The 17494-nt window shown below is 47.4% G+C and overlaps 2 long non-coding RNA genes across 2 annotated transcripts; one reads left to right on the top strand and one right to left on the bottom strand.

Moving 5' to 3' along the window:
- Positions 1–1341: 1341 nt before the first annotated feature.
- LOC122370870 lies at positions 1342–3566 on the bottom strand. Its single transcript, XR_006254625.1, has 3 exons — positions 3495–3566; positions 2518–2887; positions 1342–1938 (listed from the first exon to the last, which is right to left on the bottom strand). It is a non-coding gene; the product is annotated as an uncharacterized LOC122370870 (long non-coding RNA).
- A 1210-nt stretch (positions 3567–4776) lies between these two features.
- Positions 4777–8594, top strand: LOC122370871. The gene is made up of 2 exons (XR_006254626.1): positions 4777–5106; positions 7258–8594. It is a non-coding gene; the product is annotated as an uncharacterized LOC122370871 (long non-coding RNA).
- Positions 8595–17494: the final 8900 nt, after the last annotated feature.

Genomic DNA, 17494 nt, shown 5'->3' with positions numbered 1-17494 from the left:
CCGCCGCGGGATCGCTCGGCGGGGGCGGCTATTGAAATACAAAGCGAAAAGAGTATGATGGAATGAAAAAAGGGCACACATGGTTAAATTGAATCGAGGTAAGTAAGGTAAGGTCAGGTTAGGTTAACAGACTATATTCAAGCTGCGACTGAGACTACCGACGGGTGACAGTCGCGGATATCACGGGACTCGGCAGACGGCAGTATGGGCCCCCAGATTCGCCGGTGGGTGGCCGTCGGGTGCGCCGGTGTTGGCCCTATGATAGATCGGTATAGGGTACTCAGAGACAGGGCTTTTTATGACAGAGTGCGGCCCTCAGAGTCGTCGGTTCGAAGCCCCTACAGGTGCCGGTGTGGAGCAATGAAGTGCGCTGAAATGGAGTCTCAGGCCCGGGCCGGTATGGGACCCAATGGAGCTCAACAAGACTATTGAAGAGCTTGTGTGGTGCTTTCAGTAGACCTGTGGAGCCCTTGACCGGCATGGTACTCTGGGATGCCGACGGGGGCCCTCAGAGTCCTCAGTGGGCGGCCATCGGATGACGGATGTGCCGGTGAGCGGGCCTTCCGAGTCGCTGATATAGAAAAGCCCTACAGGTGCCGGTGTGTGGCTATGAGAGCCCTGGCGTTTAGTTTCAGAGGCAATTATTGGACCTATTAAAGCTCAGCGAGATTTAAGAGCTGTCGTGGTGCCTTCAGTAGCCTGTACAACCCTTGAAGACCGGCGTGGTACTCTCAGGCGCTGATGAGTGCCCTCAGAATGGCCGGTGTGGGCCATCAGAGGTGCCAGTGTGCCGTGTGGGGCCCAAAGAAGCACTGGTGTGGAGCCCTTAGAGGTGCCGCTGTGGGGCCAAAAGGGTCGCCGGTGTGGGGTCCCAAGAGGCGCCGAGATGGGGCTCTTGCAGATGCCGATGTGGGGCTATGAAAAGCGCTGGCGTGGGGCTCTCAGATGGCGGTATGAGACCTATCAGATCTGAGCGTGACTATGTGAGAGCTTGTGTGGTGCCTTCGGGGGCCCGTGGGATGCCTTCCGGAACCCTGAGCGGTTCTTAGAGACCGGCATGGTACTCCAAGACGCTAGTGGGGCCCTCAGAGTCGCCGGTGGGCGACCGTCAGATGTGCTGATTGGGCCTCCTCGGGGGTGCACAGCCGGACGGCGCCCGCCGACGCCCTCAGGGACCGCTGGGCGAGTAGCAATATAACCCGCCGCTGTCATGCAGCGACAATAATTTGACGTCTTGCTGACACCGTAACTCTCATTTTTTTCGTTGAAATTGCGAGGCGCGCAATTTCATTCCTGAAGTCATACTCAATGACAAGCTTACGAATAACAAAACAGTTTCGACCAATATCACTTCGCATTAACCACCGTTGAAATGAATACGCAGACGACTTTACACGGCTTCCACTTCCCACATATACCGTTGTTAACACTTTCCAAGTTTCCCAACAGATTAACACAAGAAGCAGCGCAATGCATCAAGTATTTAGAATAGAATACACTCCAGATGCGACAGAGACTGCTGCCGGGTGCGAGCTGAGGATATCTAGGGACTCGGGGCTGACGGCCCTCAGAGTCGCCGGTAAACGGTGGCCGGTGGGTGATCCTCAGATGTCATATCATGGGACTCGCCAGTCGACGGACAGCACATGAGAACTCCACTGGGGACTGACAGGCGACAACACATGATATATATTACACAGCTCTTCGAACGGCGGAGATCACTGCTCTTCGATGACTGTGACCAGCTTCTCTGGCTGACGACGGCAGCGACATTGCAGGTCCCCGCAAACGGCGGCGATAGGCAGGAATCAATCTGGAGCTGGCTGGCCCCGGCAGACGGCGACGACCGAATTGCAGGCTCCGACCGAGACGACGGCGATGAGCGAAGGTCCAGGAAGACGGCGGCGATGAACGGCACTCATCTACTTGTGCACACACCTGCACCAGCACAGGGGGGACAGATATCAACATTAAGCACATGAACAGATGCACAAACGAGTACACAAACCCATGCTCTTCCCGCTCACTGGCACATGATAGGAGAACGCACAGCCCAGAGGTATATTTCTCTCATAGATATGCACATCGCACATGGACACACACAAATAGCATACAAAACATCAGACATGAGCATGATCTTTTTATGATTCTTCAAAAAAGTTTGAGGTGAGGTATAAGTATCATTGTTCTTATTGTTAGTCCTAACAAAACAACAATGATACTTATATCTATGGTTGTCCTGACAACCATCCCTGTGTTGACTGTTGAGTGATGCTGTTATTGTCACAGTTTTCCAGCCAGTTGCTTCTCTCATCGTCATCAGGGTTGCCTGACCCTTAGACTAAATCAGCACTGGCACTTCTAAGGGTAATGCAAAATCTAATGACAAATGAAAAAGTAGCTAGATGAAATGTTGAGACAGGTTTGGCAAATACCCTAGGTAAGTCTAGCATAACACTAGCAATAGTAATAAATCTATTTCTTTGGTATAAAAATGAAATGGTCCATACTACTTACCAGGCACCAAGAACAGTTGGTGCTTTGCCTCCGCCATCAGCCACAGCATCACTGAATAGGTTGCTGGTCGGATGTCTGGATGAACATTTTCAGAAGAACAGTGCTTGGAACAGACTGCTTACATTGAGAAATCTAGCTTTACAGCATGTTCTTCTCTTTGGATAGGTTATAGATACCTATTTAAAAAGTTCAGTTCATCATTTGCTTTGATCGACCACATTACCATGACTACAAGTACAAGTTGATAATCATCTGGCTATGACTTGGCTCAACCTCACCATGAATTAGGTATTCCTGAGGATTAGGAATACTTCATCCATGACCTCACTCCATTCTTCACAGTTTATGCTCATTGCTCACAGACCAAGATCTGAAAAAGAACATTGTCACATCAACATAGGACATAGGAACCTATACATACCATTAAAAACCTTGCAAACTTATCACAGGTATTGTAAAATCCCATGATTGAACAAAATAAGGCAATTAGGAAAACATCACATCAAATAGTTATCGACTTTACCAAGAGTCTAGACTTTAAGCCACCTAAATACCCAAGAAAATGGTTTCAGACAAGAGCAGGTATGCTAGTACGCGATCTAATCTTCTGTTCACCACACCAACACGAGCATACTGATAACTGAGGCGCATTGCCGCATTGTCAATAACTTAGGCATACAAACATTAACTTCAGCAGGCTCATGCAGGCAGAGACAGGTATTACAAAATGATAAAAGGTCGACAAGATTTACTTTGTGAGACGCTGAGAGCTTCCTTATCAATATTATCAAAAAAGAGTTTAAGTTCTAACTTCAAGCTGGAGCCTGTAATCTCAATAAACAGTTAACTAGGCGATAATGCACCAAAGACTTATAGGAAATGTTCCCTAGCTGCTCTAAGTAATATCGGATATCCGTAATAAAGTATATTAGGTCATATCTCCAATAAAAACCACCCAGTGTAACATATATACTCACAAATAATATAATATCAACGGAATTTATCACTGTTTTTCAAAACTTTTTGTTTGAAACATCTGCGCCAGAGCCGTCAATTCCGTTAAAATGTCCTCTAAAACACTGCAACGATTTGACATTGCCCACTAATTCACTGCAAACACCAAAACGCATTTCTTTTCTCAAAAAGCATTCAACAGCCAATGCTAGTGAACAAAACTGAAAGAATAACTGCTGTTCTTTGATTTGAAATGGATTTTTATGTAGAGAAACATCAATTTATGACACAACGAGCCAGGATCAAAGTGCACCCTCGGTGACGTCATTTGTCCCTGCCGCCCGCTGAGAACCGTGCACGCAGGGCCCAATGGGGATGACTACGGCCTGATACTAGGTAACACCGGTTTGTCCGCTCAACACAGGGCCAATGGTCACCACTTTCTTCAGCTGACGTCTGTGACCTTGAGCTGACCTAGGATGATAAACAGCTGACAATTTAGGCCATTTGGAGCTCACTTGACAGCTGAAGAGCGTGATTTAAAATATAAATATTTGTCAGGCACTTACAAAAGATATTATTCACCAGTCATTTTTTAAGCACATTCTGTCATAAATTAGCTGACTCCCTCTGGTCTTCCACACGGCAGAAAATGCAAGTGCAAATTCTGCCATCTTGAAGTGAGCCAAACGCTTATGATACACATGATCGTTTCTCTCAGAGCACAACGGAAACTGCGAGAAAACAAGAGAGAGTCGGACTCTACAAATGAATGAATTTGGAAGAAAAATAGCTATATTTTTTCCTGTGGAAATGTTGACTTTGAAAACATTGGCCATCAACTTTAAAATTGCCCCCAAATATGAAAATGTGTCAATTGACAAAACAGGCAATCTTGCTGTTTTTGCCCAAGTTTGTTCATGATTGAGAGAGATTCGATGCGAAAATGCACTGATATATACTTTTGAAAGTGAGGTCTCGATCAGTGTATTAATTTTGATTTTTAACTTAACGCTAGTCCCACTTTTCCCTCCAAGAAAATATATTTGTCAATTTTTCAATAATCATATTATGCGTCATTGCTTTAAAAATAAAGAGAGTCGGACCGTAATTCTTTCAAAATGACTGATCGTGCTCAATATCTATCGGAATATATCAACAGATTGGCCAGACTCATTGGCTAAATATGTTTAAATTGCATTTTTCTTACTTTCTGCAGATTTTCCTGCAAAATTTTACTGTAGTTTAAGCTGCGTTTCCTGCAGATTGTGTTCACAGACCAATTGGAGACAAGTATTTCTTCATCAACAGGTTTATTCGCCATCAATTGGTCTAGCGGGTGTTTTTCGCATGCGCAGCTTATGTCACAGCTGCGTAAGAACACGTTCGCTTTAAATCATTATGGATATTTCTTTTCGGAATATCAAAGGTCAATGTTGATGTGTTTCATAAGATTTGTGGTGGCGGGATTATCGTCATTAACTAATTACCTACTTGATATATTTTCATGGGGAGTGGTGTAATGCCTGCACGACTGTTGACTTTCATTGTAATTGCTTGAGCTGGTTCCTGGGCCGCCTCAGATAGCAGGATGTTGGCAGGATGATGTGTCAAGTATCATCGCCTGACAGGAAGGTGGGTACCTACCCAGACCCCTAGCTCAATGTTAATATCAGATGAAGCCCGTATATATGTCTTAGAGCTTGTTAAAGTTTTAACCTCGCCTACATATAACCTAACATAACCTGAAATAACCAGACATGCTAGAACCCTTATTTTGGTCAAATGCTGATGAGCAGAAAAATATTAACTTTTTGACGATTTACCATGCCTACCTATTGCTATGTCTGGACGAGGGTTTCTCAGTTACTGTGTAGATAAACTAAGATAAAAAACATCATCTACCCTAGCCTAACCTTTGCGTACGAATCTACCACTTTTGGTAAATGTTCAGAAAGAGTGATTCACTTTTCAGGCATACATTTTGTACATTCTTGCACTATTTGACATCCTGAATCCAGATATGATATTTACATGTGATACAAATACAAAACAAAAATCAAACCTTACCTAACCCCATGCCAGACTGGAAAACATTCATACACTACGCCGGATGCCAGTGAGACCATCTTGCGCCGAAATTCGGCACAAGCGATTTTGCACCGAAATTTCTGAGTGATTTGTGCCAAAAATTAGGTGCCTATTTGTGAGAAAATTAAGCCCTTTTCATATAAAGCACATGTGCACATATACTGATCAAGGCTATATCAACCAGGCAGAGTGTTTCGGGGCTTTGTACGCTATCCCATGTTTGAGCGTCCGAATTAGTTTTTATTTCCACGTAAACCCAATACCTCGGTGGGAGCCAGCGAGGGCCCGGCAGCGGAGCAGCACGTGCTCTGGCACATCAGCCTCTTCTCGGCTCACGGTGCAGAGCGCCGCTGGGCACCGCTTGTCTGGGCACTGCTGACACGCGGCGGAGTGGAGACAGCCGATTCGGTGCCGTATTGGAGCGAGCTGCCCCGGTGGCCGGCCCTCATCTGGTCCCTGAAGATGAGGGCCGGCCATCTGGTCCCTGAACGACGCCAAGCGTCGTTCGGCCCTCTGAACGACGCTTGGCGACGTTCAACAACGTTTTCCATGCCTATCTCTACGCCGAAGGTTGAGGCCTCACCTGGGCGGCCGTTCCTCCGCTGAGTAGACTCAGGGCGGCTCGCCAGTTCGAGCACGCGACGACCGGGGCGGGGGACGTCTCGTCCCGCAACCTCTCCAGAGCTGCCCACGGGGCGAATCTGCTGCTAGATTGACCAGCGTACCGCATAAATTCGGTGACTGTCTTTCGCCAAAAAATTATGCGACCGCCCTGCACCGAAAAAAATCGTACGCCGCCATGCGCTGAATTCGGCGTATGCGAAGTTACGCCGGACGTGCGCTTAAATTTTCGGCGCAAGCCCGCCACTACGCCGGACATATTCGGCTTAACGTGTATTTTTTTCCAGTCTGGACCCCATGTTGCATATTCATATGAACTGTAGATCAGATATTTTTTGAACAAATACCCATCTTTCATCCTTTCAGCATGCCTGCAACCTACTAAACAGCCTTGGTATCAACCTACCATTAATACTTTATCTACACATACATATTGATATATGGGGTATGTTTGGTTCAGTAGGTTATAGTAGGTCAGGTGCCTACATGCTATCATTTGTCATGCTTTGATTTCAGGTGGTGTCTTGTGGGCTTTATAGTGGGCTTTGTGGCCCTCTCTAAGTGCAAGGGTTAAGTGTTGATGCACATAATGCAATTTGTTTTTTTTTTCATGGGCGCAGGAACCTCACGTAAAGTGTGGGGGAGGGGGGCAGAGAACTTCAATGTCACTTTGTGGGAACCCCAATACCCCTATGAACAAATTCTTTGCAGTTTCGTGCTTATCTCACCTTGCCGAACAATTTCTTGCTCTTAGTTTTGAATTTAAATGAAAAATAAATATTTAATTTTACTTTAAAAATTAGCATGGCTGAAAAGTGGGGACATCCCCCCGATCCTAGGCCTATTTTTTTTCTTAATGGTACAAATCATCCAGATTCATACGAGAAGGGTAGGTAGGTACCTACAAAATCAAATCAATGCCTCAATTGTTTATTGTTTTATTACAATAAGTCCCTCCTCTGCCAATCACACTAAACTATCAACTGTCACAATGCAGTGTGCGTCATGATTTCTCAACTCTATGCATACAATATATTTCCATTTGTCAATCACATATTGTTTTTTTTTTTACAGGCTTTCCGGTTATGACTGAGGCCAGCATCTCACGTGTCCTGGCTACGCCAAATCACTGCGGATGCCGGATGCCGAGGACCGGAGAGCCAACCGCTTTGAGGCGTAAGCTCTGTGGCGTGGCTCGAGTGATCACCAGGTTCTGACGGCTACGGCGCCGTCGACCTGGTTGAATAGCTGGGGCCTGGACGAGAGTGCCCTTAGTACGATGGTCAATCGGTTACGTCCGAGGGGCGCTCGAACACGCTGCCGTCGCGTGGCTGCCGGCGGCCGCCCCCTCGCACGTGAATCTCCTGGAGCGAGGACTGCGGGAGGCGGCCGCATCATCACCTGTGTCCGCGCTCAACACCGTGCCACGCACTAATGGCGGAAGCCCGACTTTCTCCGATGGAGGAGAGAAGCTGGACGCTGGCTGCCAGGCTGCTGGGGAGGGCGCTGGGTCTGCCATCAGGGGACCCCCCTGCGCGCGACCGCCGAGGCCTCGGCACCGGCGCGCCTGCCTTCGGTCCGAGGCTGGAGATTGCGAGGCCGCCAGGCCTGGGCGAGAGCGAGAATCCCACCGTGGCAACAGACGGCTGGCGTCACCTTCCGGTTGGACGTGTGCCCGATCCGGGCTGGGGCCACGGTGGCGGAAAGGGAAAGCGTGGCTACGCTGCACCTTGCGTTCCTGCCCCTGTGTGCTGTCCGGCTTTGGACGGACGGATCTGTGGAGGGCGGAGTCTTCAGGCGCTGGGCGGGAGCCGTGCTGGTCTGGCTGGACGAAGAAGTCGAGGAACTGCGGGCCCCGGCCGGAGAACTGTGCTATAGCTACCGCGCGGAGATGGTTGCGCCGGTGACCGGTCCGGAGACCGTACTCGGAAGAGACAGAGACCAGGACCTGCGGTCCGTACCTATCTGCTAACTGTGCGGTAGTGCTGGTGTAGTGCAACATTTTTGGATGGCTAGCTACATTTCACGATTAAATAGCTGGTACGTTTCAGTGCAGGTGGCGTGACGAACAATGTATCTGTTGGCCACTTCTGCGGCCGCTGCCATTTCCTACTCGAAGGTGGGCGCGCTGTTTGGCTGGGCCGGCAGGATGTTCCCATTATGTGTCGACGACAAAGCGAGTATATTCATGTTCTTTTAATGCACCGAAGTCTGTTGTATATTTGAAGTTTTATTTTAGGTTGACGATTGCGAAGGGCAGATTCATCTTCTCTCTCTTTCATTTGTGTTGCCACTTTAGCGTTCATGTTTGTCATAAGTGTCCTGGTCCGGCTTGGTTGTCATCTTTATTCGTGATGTATTTTATTTTACGAACATGCTGGTGATCAATGCAATACACTTTTGATTAATAATGCTGCTTTAGCTCTGATCCTTTGTGGTATGTCTTGATTGTACTACTGCGATAGTGATTTTTCCTCACCAAAATATGCAGGCAACAAATGTAAATGCTGCCAAAAGTTTGTCATTGCGTGATGTATCTAAAAGACATCAAGTTTCTGAACGTGGTCGTGTACTACGCAACCGGAAACTCAATAGGACGTGGAATGCTGTGAAGCAAAACTACAGAAGTGAGGCTGGCCACGCCAAAATCAAGTGAGATATGTCTAGCCTTTCTTCAGCCGCCAAGGCTTCGACAGACTATCCGCGGGTTCGGTGTCTCTCGAACTACGAAGATTCAACGTCGTCCGGCCAATCCTGGTTAAGGTCAGCGGGGACTTAGCTGTGGTTATGGAACAGGATTGGCCGTCCGAGAGACTCAGAACCTGGGGTATGTTGCAGCACAGCTATGTCGACCGAGTGTCGTCGCAAGCTGCCCCACTCGACGAGAAAAAGTAAAACCGTCCCGTCCTAGGCTGACTAGGCTTAGCTAGGTGGCAGCACAGTCGCGCCGGCAGGGGGCAGTGCCACAACCAGCCGACTGATATTTTCGTGTGACGTCAGAACCGGTGCCTCCCTGCTCAACACCAAGGCCATCTATAGAAGGTACCAAGCAAGGCCCTAAATACACCAAGACCAAGATTCTTACCAAGATTCCAAGATTCCAAGGTACCAAGATTCTTACAGATAGAAGGTACAGTCACTCCCCCGCCGACCAATCAGAGACAGATCCTGAGTGACGTCACCACTGATGCTCGAAAGGGGTACTCCATTCCTTTACAACGTAAAAATGACTAACTTCATTTGAAGATTGTTGGTGACACTCTACACAGATCGCTCAACCATTGATGTCATTGGAAAGTCCAACTAATTTTCTAGCGATAAAAATGAGCAACAATATGCTAAGAAATGGCCGGTTTTGAAGATATAGACGATTTAAAAACCCTCTGCAGTTGCAGGAAAGCAACGTAAAAACGCATCGAGCTTATATTTTTACTATGAATAAATCATTTTTCAGGAAGTTTTTAGATTTGGTATCGATTTATTTAACAACTTTATTACAATATTTTTATTACTTGGAACTTTATTTCAAAATAATATTTTCAAAAATGGCAACTGTTGGCAAGTAGTTCTGAAGCGATTGTGGCGCGCCGCGCCATTATTGTCCTGGGCCCCCATACATTGACCTCTATTAGTACCTATTAGTACCTATTAGTATTAGGTATTATAGAGGTCAATGCCCCCATATGATGTCATCAAAAGTGGAGTGACATGGGCCGCTCAACACCCCCAAAGCAAGCCCTGGCCCAAGCGTATTTACAAATTGCAACCGAGCTCCGCCGTAGGGTATTTTATTTCCGCCGTAGTGTATTTCACTTGGGGTATTTTCCACCATACATCTGCCCGAACGTGGGGTAATTACAATTTGTCGGCGACGTTAAAAAATGATGCACCTTTTTTCGCAGTATAGGTTATCACATGTGCATATTTGTTTGCATTTTTGGTTGCGAAGTTGAACGGACCCCATCAGTTTTTCGTGAGTACAGAGTAACTCGCGTGTAAAAACCGTCCGATCGCGACGAAACTTTCAATAGGTACCCCCGAGTTAATCAATTTTACACCTACCCTGAAAATTTCATGACCCTGACCCAAATGACCTTTGACCTGTAACCTATTTCTCGAGACCATGTTTGGTCCGAATCGCAATTCGGCGTATGTCGGCTCGCATTAGCCGCGCGTTTACAATCCTTACGTGGTTTCAAGTGTTGAAACATGTGATGTGATGCTGGTCCCATGCATTAGGGTGGGTGTCAAGGTCACCTGAAGGTCAGGTCAGCTCAATGACCTTTGATGACCTCGGTTCACTTTTTCGAGTTTTACATGCTTCTAGGCTTGTTTTTAGAGCTGAATTCGAATTTAGCAACCATTTAAACATTACAGGGGGTGTAACAAAATTATTCGGACACCTTTCTTCCCGCTGTAATTCAAAAGCAAAACAATCTGGTACCTTTTCTTTTATCTGAGCATGTAGCCACCTTTCATAAAAACACAGTGGCGAATGTTCTGGAGCATTTCAGCCACTGGATTCTCCAGCACACTGACTTTGATGCAGACCAACGCCGCCTAAACCTTTGCCTGCGGTTCACGGTTGGGCGGTGCTTGTGGTGGGTGGCTCTTCAGACACTTGCTGAACAAGAACCCACAGGTTTTCGATTGAATTGGGATCGCAACTTTTTCCAAGTCATAAGCCCAGAATGATTGAAGGTTCTATCGGCATCACTCCCTGTTCTTTTAGGGACTTTTAGGTAGCGCGCCGCCCCGCATTAACCCTCGCCCCGCTGGGCTATTCAGCCATACGCGCCCTGCTGGGGGGGGGGGGCAGATTCTGCCCCCCCCTGTCTAACTTCCGAACCGATGGTCGTAGAAAGACGGGAAAAACGGCAATCGAAAGCTCTCAACAAGGCGGATCTTAAGAGCCCAAATTTTTTTGCTTAAGTAGGTCAGAGGTCAGGTCAAGGTCAGGTCAAGGGTACAAAATGCAAGTTTCTACAGTATCGGCCTTGCACCGTAGTTGCCGAAGAATGGACTGAGACTGATTGCCCAAAACGTGTTCTTAGACTACCAAGACAATATTCGTCGCATACAATGTCATTCAAAGGTCAAGGTCGAGGTCAGGTCAGGTCAGGTCAGGTCACCAAAAACAAAATATAGAAAAGGGCATGTGCGACACATGTTTTATGGGTCATTTTACTCATAGCATTCAATAGGCACACTCAATAAGTAATATGGACCACCTCTGGATGAATTTCAGGTCGAGGTCAGGTCAAGGTCAGATCAAGTGAGGTCAAATTTTGAAGTTGGTTGTTAAGGCCTAAAAAGGTGTCTATCTGATGCAGTTTTTCACGGCGAATCGTATGGTGCTATTTTTGTTTCCGTACGAGGTCTAGAACTTCCAAAAAATCATTTTTCATAATTTTTGTGTGTCGTGACGTCATAAAATTTTGAATAACTCCCACATTTTTGAACCGATTCTTCTAAAATTGGTATGTAGGTGCATATAGACCACTTCTCTGACATATATTCCGCTTTTTTCGATATACTAAGAATTTTGGATTTTATAATTATTTTCCTAAAAGTCAGTTTTTTGAAAAAATTTGGGCCAAAATCCAAAATTTGCAAAAAACCGAGATAGCCATTTGATAAAGTAAAATCACGTTTAACCTTTTTGTTAGGTCTTGATTCCTTAAAAAAATGAAGATGTTAGCGGCGTACCTATGAAATTTTGCCGTTTTTGAGGCAAAAATGGCGAACATGACGTCACTAAAACGTCAATTACTCAAAAATTTTCCGACGGATTTCGCTCAAATTTTCAGGGAAAGTGTCAAATTGATGTATGATAAGGCGAAAAACGGGAGGGGGGGGGGGGCAGATTCTGCCCCCCCCCCCCCAGCGGGGCGCGGGTTAATACAGCGTGGCTTGAATCAGGCATCAGTGCGCGTTCGGAAACCAAGCCCTGGCGTGAGGCCAAAGGTGGTGAACTGGTTGTTTTCCCGTCAGTTTCGCTGTCAGTTTGAAGGGCACTAGAACCAAGTTTAAGGGCGGGTAGCGGTGAACCATGATATGGGACCTCTTATTATCCGAATTGGTAAGAATCAGAGTCAATTTGCGGATTGATTGGTGCCGTTTCCTTGCCGCTATCTTGATGACTCTCCTCACCACTTGACAAAGGGCGGCTTTTTGTGATCGCGGCCGGGCTGAGTCTGCCACCGAAGTCCCAGCTTATTACGCCTCAGGCAGATGTGCAATTGGCTGCTGCTGATGTCCAGCTTCTGGCTCATGACGCCGTGGATGCCACCATGCAATTTTACCACGAAAGCCGAAAGGAGAGATTGCATCCCTTTCTCGCAACTGCCTTGGACAACTACCATGTGAACCCGTCTGTGAATCGACTCCGAGCAAGAGTCACATGACAAGGTCAGGTCACTGCTGAGTTGAACACCGATAGCGGAAGCACGTATTCATCCAATATTCCCACTTCTAACATCAGAAAGGAAACTGTGCAAACACTGCAGAGCTGGGCGCGTTCCTCGATTTTCGGTAGTGCGTTAGCGTTCCTGCGTTCCTCCGGCCGCGGTTAGTGCGTTCCTGGAATAGCGTTCCTCATTTTTTTTCGTTCGGTGCGTTAGCGTTCCTGCGTTCCTGCGTTCCTCCCTCAAAAATACCGCCGAACCACGCGGCGCGGGCCCAACCAAACACGGGGCGAATCGATCACAGAATACCCAGAATGGCGACGTGGGGCCGAAAAGCAACTCGACATCTCTTTTCCGAATCGAATATCTGAAATACGTTTTACGAACATCATCCGTAGGGTTTTCAACAAAAATACGACCTGCTTAAAAACAATAGTTAAGTTAAAAGATGTATCTTAGTAAAAGTTATCATATTTATTTTACACATTTAATGCCTGAAACTGAACCGAATAGTAAACATCACCACTAAAAATCTTTACACATTTAATGCCTGAAACCGAATCGAATAGTAAACATCACCACTAAATCTAAGCAAGCCTTCTTCGATTCGACCGACAAGTGGCGCCTCTACCGGCAAACACACGTACTCGAGATTCAAACATTTGACACAGAGGTCATTGGCAGCAATATAATTTTTCGGGTGGTTCCGCAAGAACGCAGGAACGCTTCAAAATTTCGGGTGGTGCGTTCCTCTTACTTGCGTTCCTTTGAAAAACCTTGCGTTCCTGCGTTCTTGCGTTCCTAAAAAGGGCGGTGCGTACGTACGGAAGAACGCAGGAACGCACTAAAGGAACGCACTTGCCCAGCTCTGGCAAACAGATATGGCGAAAAAATAGATGCCCGGATAATTTCGTTACACCCTGTACTGAAGTAGTTTTGGCGCCCTCGTAACATGTTACGAAGCTGCCAGAGAAACGTAACATGTTACGAAGCTGTCAGAGAAACAAAATTAGCGTTCTGTCCCTCCAACTTTTCCTGATTTTTAGAACTTCGTTGCTTAACAAACCAATCTTGTTCGCAATAAGGAGGTTTGAAATGTCTGTGTAATGCAAAATGTTGGTTCTGTAATTAAAAGAATTGATTCAGTGTTGCACATTATCTAACTTAAGTTCTTAACGACCGGGCATTGTAAGCTTTTTGCCCCACCAATTTTCCTGGAAAAGCTCCACCCTTGCCTATGGGGTAAAACATAAGGGACAAAAACACAAAACAAGACAGATAAAAAACAAAACAAAATGAACTCATTACCTAATGAAGTTCAGGCTGGAGCAAAACATAGGTAATAGGTATCTATGTCAAATTAGAATTAAAGATTAAAATTAACCTGACCAGGTCTTACTGTCTAACCTGATCCTAACCACCTTTCTTCGCCTGACTTACCCAATTCAACATAACCTACCACAACACCTGCAGAGGTACCTTACTGGAAAAGGACGCCCAGGGTCATCATGCGCTGGTTTCACAAGTGATATAATTATATAACAAAGGTGCTATTTCATAATTGTCTCCTGACAGTTGAGTGATCAAAAGATTCAAATAATCAGGGTACAATATCAGTATTTGCAGTTTCCACACAATGTTTCAAAATATTATTCTATTTTTATATCAAGAAACTCAATAATCCATAAATTGTTATTGAAACACTCCCACTTCAAAGATTTCCAGAAGCAAACAAACATTGGGCAGATTTCGTATGAAACGCGCCATCCGGCCCCCGCCGAAGTTAGTTGGTAGCACTGCTGCTCCACGGCGTACATTTCCTACCAGCCCATAGGGTTTACATGTTAAATGGCCTGTTTTCGGCGAGCGATATCTCGGTCAACCTTTGGAGGAATCAATAGTTCTTAGTCTCAAATGATAGATCGATGAATTTTCTTTCGACAATTCCTCTACCATTTTTCACGAAACCCAGCCGATCTTCTACGGCGTACAGGGTAAAGATTTCTCTGCACGCCAGCACCCGTGATCCGCCTCTCCGAGCGTCGGTTCGCGGTCCTCGGTAGCGCAGTCGGTAGCGTATCGGGCTACAGATCCGAGGGTCGTGAGTTCGAATCCTGGGAGCGCCGCGTGATTTTGGCTAGAATTAAATGATGTAGATTCTTGAATGTTTGCATAATCAATTATTAATAGCTAATTGAATGTATCGGCCCACTAATCGGCCCTTAAAACCTATTATTTAAGAAATTTAAGAAATGATTGTCACGTGCGCGTCACGACTGCCAACCATAAGCGCTACCATATTCTAGATTGAACTAACTTTTTGCTAGTCCGACCACATATAGTAGGTTTTCTAGTAGTTATACTAGAAATTCCTACCAAAGTTCGTCCTACCCTTCACTCAATATACCCTGGCGCCATCATCCTGAAGTTTCTACCACAGACGGTAGTTCAACCGCAGCCGTAGTGCGAAAACCCCTGCCAACCTTACCCCACGGCGGAGCTCGGTTGCAATTTGTAAATACGCCTGGCCCAAGCAGCGGTGTAACTTTCTATATGTATGGGGGTGCAGGTGCACCCCCATCCCCTGAAAGTGCACCCCCATCACGTCAAAGTGCACCCCCATAGGCTAAGCGGCGCCCCACACGCCGCCCGACACCGCTAAGCTCTTTAGCAGATGGCGAGGGTAATTTCTCGGCTACATTCCGTCTCGTGACCGGCGTCGTGCTGCTTGCGGGCTTGGGAAGCGTCCAGTCGTATCGTCCCCCAAAAATGGGTGAAAGGGGCACCCCGGCAAGAACCGGACTTTCTCAGCAAAAGTGGAGCGCCCGAGGCAGAAGTGGGGCACCTCCAACGTAGGTTGGGATCATCAAGCAGAAGACTGGCACCCCAGCGGAGGATAGGCGCCCCCAATAGGAATGATGCACCTCAAGCAGAACTTGGGTTCGCCCAGTAGAAGAGCGCCCTCAGTAGAACACGGGCGACCCCAGCAGAAAGGGGCGCCTCACCAGAAGAAGGGCGCCCCAACAGAAGAAGGGCACCCCGCAGAAAGGGGGCGCCCCACCAGAAGAGAGATGCCTCCAGCAGAAAAGAAGCGCCCTCAGCACAAGGATGGCTCCCCAGCAGAAAGGGGGCGCCCCACCAGAAGAGGGATGTTTCCAGAAGAAGAGAGGCACTCCAATATAAATGGAGCACCTCAAGCAAAAGTTGGGCTCGTCCAGCAGTAGTGGGGCGCCCCCAGCATAAGAGGAGTACCCCGAGCATAAGGGAGCCCCCAGTAGAAAGGGGCGCCACACCAGAAAGGGGCGCCCTACCAGGAGAGGGATGCCTAAAGAAGAGATGCGCCCCAATACAAAAGGGGCACCTGGAGCAAAAGTTGGGTTCGTCCAGCAGCAGTGGGGCCGGGGGCGCCCCCAGCAGAGGTGGGGCGTCCCCAGCGGCTCCGGCGGAAGTGGGGCATCCCCAGCAGAACAGGGGCTCCCCAGCAAAAGCGCAATGTCCCCAACAGACATAGCCGAGCATCTTCAGCAGAAGTTGAGCTGACTGAGCAGAAGAGGGCGCTCTAGCAGAACAGTGCGCACCCACAGAAGAGGGGCGGTTCCACCAGAAGAGGGGCGCCGCCCCCAGAAGACGGGCGCCTCCAGCAGAAGAGGGACAGCCACGCAAAAGAGGGGCGCCGCCCGCAGAAGGGGGCGCATCCAATAAAAATGGGACACGTCAAGCGGCAGTTGGGCTCGCCGAGCACAAGAAGGGCGCACTCAGTAGAAAAGGTCGAGCGACTTAAGCAGAAGTTGGGCTCGCCCGGCAGAAGAGGGACGCCTCTAGCAAAAATAGGGCATAACCGGGAAGGAAATTGTCAGACTCCAGCACTTCCAGCAGAAAAGTGAGACCCCAGCAGAGGAGGAGCGCCCATCAGAAGTAAGTCCCGCCGAGCAGAAGAGGGGTGACCTCAGCAAGAGAGAGGCGACCCCAGCAGTAGAAAGGCGCCCAATAAAAAAGGTGATTCCAGCAAAAGTGGGTGTCACCAGCCGCCGAGCATAAAAAGGGCACCCCGATTCTATAAAGTTGGAATAAAAAAGTAAAATGCAATTTTGTTATAAATTCAATTGATTGATATTCGTGCAAACGAATTTAATGTCATTTCGTACCTAATACCCAACTTTGTACCATTTTACTCTAACATTTGGGTGTTAAGTGTTCATACAATTAAAATTGTACATGAAAAAATATTCATTTTATCTCAAAAGTTTTTTTGTACCTACAAGTAGAATCCTTGACATCCGTTTATCGGTGCGCCGGTTAGAGGGCCTTGGGTTAATATAAATGAACTGCAATCCCATTTGCAACATCAGACTGTGTTCAAACTAAATCGTAGGAACACAAAATGGTGATCACTCTTAATCTGAATTTCGAAATATACCAACAAAGCATTTTACCGAAATTGAGAGACAAAAGCGCACACAATTGGGGCACACGGACCCATGCCCCCCCCCCATTCGAAAGGGGGACCATCTCAAATGGCCCTCAAATTGGCCCCTAATCTTAATACCACCGAAGACTGTCTAAAATGAGCTGAAATGACGATTAATAAGACCAGGAGGGCCCATCTCGGACCCCAGCAGGCCCAAATGAGGTCATACAATGTCCAGCGCAGTCAAGGGGAAGGTAATAATAGGTCAAATTTCAACAACTTTCAAAAGGCCCCAAAGGACCTTCAACTGGCGTCAAAGGGCCCTCAGAAGGCCTTAAAGGGCCCTCAGATGTCATCAAAGGCCCTCAAATGTCATCAAAGGGCACTCAGTCGACATCAAACGGCCTCAGAAGTCCTTGAAGGGCGTCAGAGGGCCCTCCGCCGGCGTCAAACGCCTCCGAAGGCGTCAAAGGGTCCTTGGCTGGCGTCAGAAGGC

Source organism: Amphibalanus amphitrite, unplaced genomic scaffold (assembly GCF_019059575.1).
Source record: "Amphibalanus amphitrite isolate SeventyFive unplaced genomic scaffold, NRLGWU_Aamphi_draft 001178F_arrow, whole genome shotgun sequence".
Taxonomy (NCBI): Eukaryota; Metazoa; Arthropoda; class Thecostraca; order Balanomorpha; family Balanidae; genus Amphibalanus; species Amphibalanus amphitrite.
The sequence above is the reverse complement of the archived record's forward strand: the minus strand, read 5'-3'. Positions and strand labels throughout refer to the sequence as shown.